The following is a 6,010-nucleotide window of genomic DNA, read 5'->3' on the forward strand; positions in this document are numbered from 1 at the left end:
CCCCAAAAAAAGAGAGGCGGCCATCCCATAATAGCCACCCACAAGAGACATTCCGCGGTGACCGCCCCCTCCCTGCAGAGCTGCTGGGAGCAGCCATCCCATAATAGCTGGCCGCCTGTTTTACTGGTTACGGCTGTGGAGGGAGCTGGAGAGGAAATGGAGGGGAGGGGGGAGGGGAGAAAGATCCAGGGCCCCCACTTTGTGGGATGCAGGGAGAAGGGGAAGGACGGTGGTATAAGGGGCTAGGGTGCAGAGGAGGCCGTCGTGCAGGTGGAAGGTGTGATCCACTGGCCACCACCACCCTGCTTTAGGGCTTTCTCCCCATTCGCCAGGGGCTACTTTTCCCCTCAGCACCCCGGAGGTGGCTGCTAGTTAGGGGAGATGCCCGGGATGGGTTGAGGTGCCCAAAGTCTGTGTGTGCAGGGAGATGGGTTTCAGGTGTTCCTCTTGGGGAGTCTGAGAGAGGACGGTGACCTTAGAAAGGATGGTAGGCGAGTAAGGGTTGAGGAGGTGGGGGGGGGCTGAGAAGAGCTCCTCAGGCCCTCCCCATTCTGCACCACCATCCCATAATAATCCCCCCAGCCCCACTCCCCCTCCCACACACGACATCCCATAATATCTTCTGGAGAAGCAGTCCCCGCAGTAGGTACAAAGAGCTATCCCATAATAAGCTCCCCCACCCCCACTCACCACCCCCCCAACTTGGCCCCCCCTCAGTCACATGCAGCCGGTGCCATCCCCCGCTGCTCCCCCCTCTGGCCACCGAAGGCCTTGCCAGCCCATAATACTCTTGCCTCTGGTCGCAGGAGGCCTCCAGCCCATAATACTCCCTTCCACCACCACCCCCCCTTCCCGCCCCGCACCCCTTCCTCCCGCCTCCAGTTGGAGCCGGGCCTCACCAGCCCATAATATTCCCCAGTCTCCTAAGGCTGTTCCAGCCCATAATACTCTCCCTGTCTCCTAAGGCCTCTCCATCCCATAATACTGCCAGACGCCTGACCTGTGGGCCAAACCCCAGCCAGTTCCACACATCGAGGCTGTGTCAGCGCCGCAGGCCTCCCTCCCTGTCCCTCCTCCCTCCCTGGTCGGCGCTTTCCCTCCCAGGCTTTCTCCCGCCCTCCTGCCCTGGGCCCCTCTCCCAGCCCCACCCCGTGCCTGCCTGGGCCCTCGCTTCCCCTCCAGCCTCCTCCCTTGCCCTTTCTCCATTGCTTGGTTCTCCAGCCAGCTTCCCCCTGTCTTGCACTTTCCTACCTCCTCCTTGGTCTGTGGGATGGACATGGGCCTAGTGGGGCGAGAGTGCCCCCAGAGGGCAACAGGCCAGTCGCTGCCCCTAAAGACTGCCTGCTTGACCTAGCACCGTGGAAACCTGCCCAGCCTGCCTTGCTCACCACCTCCCGTGGTCCTACGTCTGATTGCTGGCAGAGCTCTGTCTGGGTGAGGAAAGAGCCCTTCAGGTCTTCCGGAAACACTCCCCTTGGGCATCACTGGCAGAGTTGATCAATGGCCTCGCCTCCCCATGCTCTTGTTGGAAAGAAGGAGCTCCCACTTATGGGGCATCTAGAGTACCTTTCAAAGGTGGGCTCCTTGACCCTCACAATAACCCAATAAGTGGATATTATGAGCCCCATTTCACAGAGAAATGGAAGAAAAGAGAGGCTCAGAGAGGTCAAGAAATTTGTTGAAGCCACATTGCCAAGAAGTGAGAGAGTTGAAATTAATGCCCAGATTTGTTTGATTCCAAAGTTCTGGAGCCTTTGGGATTCCCCAAACCCTGAGTGAGAAAGTTCACCTTCCAGGACTTTCCGTGCTCATCTGGCAAGGACAACATGGTGAGAATTACCCCAACTTGTCCAGGGCCTTCCTGTGTGAGATTAACCTTCCGTTCCCCGTTTCTTCCATGGGACCCCAGGTGGCAGCCTCGAGGGAATTCCATCTTCAGGATGGTTGAGGACCAAGAAGGAAGAATCTCTGCCCTCCTTTGATATCCCTTACCTCTGCCCTGGCTCTCCTAAATTTGTTTTAAGATTAATGACTGTGGCCGGGTGTGGTAGCTCACACCTGTAATCTCAGCACTCTGGGAGGCAGAGGCAGGCGGATCACATGAGGCCAGGAGTTCAAAACCAGCATGGCCAACATGGTAAAACCCCGTCTCTACTAAAAATACGAAAATTAGCTGGGCGTGGTGATGCACGCCTGTAATTCCAGCTACTAAGGAGGCTGAGGCAGGAGAATCACTTGAATCTGGGAGGTGGAGGTTGCAGTGAGCCGAGATGGCACCATTGCACTCCAGCATGGATGACAGAGCAAGACCTTGTCTCAAAAAAAAAAAAAAAAAAAAAAAATTAAGGCCAGGAGCGGTGGCTCATGCCTGTAATCCCAGCATTTTGGGAGGCCGAGGTGGGCGGATCATGAGGTCAGGAGACGGAGACCATCCTGGCTAACCTGGTGAAACCCTGTCTGTACTAAAAATAAAAACAATCAGCTGGGTGTGGTGGCATGTGCCTGTAGTCCCAGCTACTCGGGAGGCTGAGGCAGGAGAATCACTTGAACTTGGGAGGCAGAAGTTGCAGTGAGCCGAGATCGTGCCACTGCACTCCAGCCTGGGTGACAGAGCAAACTCGATCTCAAAAAAAAAAAAATAATAATAATGATTGTTACTCTTCCCAGCTACTCTCACCATGTGGAGGGACCATCCTACCGAGGAGACAGACTTTGAGGAAGGGTGAACCAAGGGATGGTCCCTGCTCAGTGTACACAATCAGGAGTGCTGCCTTGGAGATGTAGGGTACATCACAGGCTGGGGGAGGGGAGTCATGGCCAACTGTCTGAAGTCTTAAGGCATTCTGCCTGTGTGTGGGCCCTCGATGTGGTGTATTTTAGGGCCCAACACAATTAGAACCTTGAGTGAGCCAGCTCTCAACCTCCCCAACCCCTACAGCCACATGGTGTTCAATAAACAGGGGGCTGAGACAAACGGAGAGGGAAGGGGCGGGTGTGCTGTAGGGCAAGTGGATTAGGGGCATGGAGGAAGAACTGGGAAGAGGAGGACCAAGATGATGCAGCAGATTCAAGGCAAGCCAGGCAGTTGAAAGAGGTGGCTACATGAGGAGGGGAGGAGAAGGAAGGAAACCCGGGGTGGTATGTAACAGGAAAGAAAGTCCCAGGAAGGAGAGGTATACTGCAAAAAGCAGGAGTTCGGGAGCCAAATTACAGACTGAGCCACTTTCTAGTTGTGTGACCTTAAGACCTCAGATTCTCCAGGGTGTTTCATCTGTAAAAGGGATGAACATCATCTCCAACTCAGATTATATTATTTAATATAATAAAGAAGATAATGCATCTTAAGCGCTAACTTGAAATCTTGGCATACAGAAGAGTATTTTTTAAACCTGCTAAAAGGCCGGGTGCAGTGGCTCACGCCTGTAATCCCAGCACTTTGGGAGGCCGAGGTGGGTGGATCACCTGAGATCAGGAGTTCAAGACCAGCCTGGTCAACATGGTGAAACCCTGTCTCTACTAAAAATACAAAAATTAGCCGGGCATGGTGGCGGGCGCCTGTAATCCCAGCTACTCAGGAGGCTGAGGCAGGAGAATAGCTGGAACCGGGGAGGCGGAGGTTGCAGTGAGCCGAGATCGCACCATTGCACTCCAGTCTGGGCAACAAGAGTGAAACTCCATTTCAAAAACAACAACAACAACAAAAACTGCTAATGCTCATTCCCGTCTGTCTAAGATTTTCCCCTTCTCTATCTTTGGATTTTCATAGACCTTAAATAGAGCAGCTTCAGGGCATGGGGTGAGGGCTCTGGACTTTATATTGCTCTCTTAGTCTTGGGGAACCCTATGAAAATGGCCTAATCTATTCTTGCCTCTCTGTTCTCTTGATGGAAAGCCTTTGGATATCTGAATGGGGGGAAATAGTCCACCAGGGCTTTGACACCAGAGATTTCACATCAGAGACAATGTATTGCCATCTAGCTCTTCCACAGGCCATGGCCACACTTGTCCTGGGCTATTGTAATGGCCCCCTGACCAGTCTTTCGTTTCTTTAGACTTCCCCCCCATCATTTTCCTACAGTTTATTCCACACAGTTTGTCAGTGTGAGCAAAACCTCACTCAGGAGCCTCCGTGGGCTTCCCATTGCCCACTAAACCAACTGCCAGCACCTTACCCTGCATTCTTGTGTTTTCTGCCTGGCATTATAGTTTTTGTTTACTTGTTCTATGGTTCTCACTAGATTGTAAACTACTTCACAGCAAGATCTGACTGTTCATTCATTCAACAAATATTTACTGAGCACTTTCTCTGTGCCAGGCACTGTTTTAGATGCTGGGGATCATCAGAGAATCAAGCAAAAATCCATGCCCCCACAGAACTTACATTCTACCTAGGATATAGGACGGGGTGGCGGAGATGATAAACTATAAAAATTAGAATAAATAAATTATATGGTATGTTGAAAAGTGATACATGCCGTGAGTTGTAATTACTTTGGAACTCACGTACCTGCCTATAAAAGTACTCAAGTAATCTTTAAAAATTGTGTTTGATTCTGTTTGAATAGGGCAAAGTGCTAAGATTTTGGACTACGAGGTTTGGCGCTGCCAGTGCTCTCAGGACAGGAAGGGCACAGGTCTTGAACCCTGAAGATGAAGAGAGATGGAGCAGGTGCTAATCACCAGGCCTCTTCCAGAGCGGCTGGAGGTAAGTGCCGGGCTCCAGGCTCCAATCTCCACCCAGATGGAGAAAGGCCCAGATTTCATGGCTATCCCTGAGGAATCTGGGTCAGTTCTCTGATTTGGCCACCAGGGGTCATTTTACCCCTGTAAATCACCGTCTGGAGCACTTGGCATAAAGGCACACACAAAAGGCTACCCTGGACTAAAACAGACACAAACGGAGAACCCTGACACACACACACACACACACACCTCTCTCTCTCACACACACACACACACACACACACACATTCTCTCTCTCTCTCTCACACACACACAGAGTGCGTGCACACACAGATAAAAATACAGTATTGAGACATAGGGACAGAAATGCTATAGGACGCACACAGGGCAACAACTCCTTCAGTAATGTCAGGGTCTGAAGATGTCCACAAGTGCCAACTCTGCAGCCCCTCCGAGCCCCCAACTTGGGTGAAGAGGGAAGGAATAGCCGGGCACAATGGCTCATGCCTGTAATCCCAGCACTTTGGGACGCAGGCAGATTCACCTGAGGTCAGGAGTTCGAGACCAGTCTGGCCAACATAGTGAAACCCTATCACTACTAAAAATACAAAAAATTAGCCGGGTGTGGTGGTGTGCACCTGTAATCCCAGCTACTTGGGAGGCTGAGGCAGGAGAATCCTATGAACCCGGGAGGCAGAGGTTGCAGTGTGCTGAGATCGCGCCATTGCACTCCAGCCCAGGTGACAGTGCGAGACCCTGTCTCAACAAAAAAAAAAAAAAAGAGGGAAGGACTAGTAGATGGCCCATTTCCCTTGCTTCCAGCGTGCTGAGAATGGACAGCCTATTCCTGTCCTCCCATCTCACTCTTAACTTCCCCATAAACTTGTCTCTCCTGGCTGTGGCACAGTTCCCTTTTCCCTCCCCCAGAGAAGCCCCATCCCCTCTGCCTGAGTGTGTGACTAGTTCCACCCCCCAGTCTCCATCCCTGCCCCAGGGCTGCTGCTCTGATATGCCCAGGGTAGTGTTCCATTTTATGTACTACTCCTAGGGCCGCAGGAAAACCCTGAGCCATGAAGACTATCAGTAGTGATTAATTTATGTAGCACTGCCCTCTCCCCACAGTAATAAAAAGCACTGTACATAATGCCCTGGGAAGAAGTTAGACATGAACTCCAATACTTCAGGACAAGTATGGTTCTCAAAGTGTGATCCAGGGACCAACCCTCTGAGGAAGTCCACGAGGTCAAGCTATTTTCATAATACTGCTACACAGATGTTATTTGTCCCTTTCACTCTCATTCTCTCACAAGTATACTGTAGAGTTTTC

General features: G+C 51.8%; 1 protein-coding gene across 3 annotated transcripts in view; it reads right to left on the bottom strand.

Annotated features, from left to right (window-relative positions):
* The window catches only part of CHD4 (chromodomain helicase DNA binding protein 4), a 44,579-nt gene extending 43,156 nt beyond the window's left edge, over positions 1-1,423 (bottom strand). For 2 of the 3 annotated variants that reach the window (XM_055095294.2, XM_063593301.1), the window contains exon 1: positions 1,252-1,423. The gene's annotated coding sequence lies outside the window, so the exon portion shown is untranslated. The remainder of the gene's footprint in view (positions 1-1,251) is intronic. The other variant, XM_008973715.5, reaches the window with a different exon arrangement.
* Between the last annotated feature and the right edge of the window lie 4,587 nt (positions 1,424-6,010).

The sequence above is a fragment of the Pan paniscus genome, chromosome 10 (genome assembly GCF_029289425.2).
Source record: "Pan paniscus chromosome 10, NHGRI_mPanPan1-v2.0_pri, whole genome shotgun sequence".
NCBI classification, from domain to species: domain Eukaryota; kingdom Metazoa; phylum Chordata; class Mammalia; order Primates; family Hominidae; genus Pan; species Pan paniscus.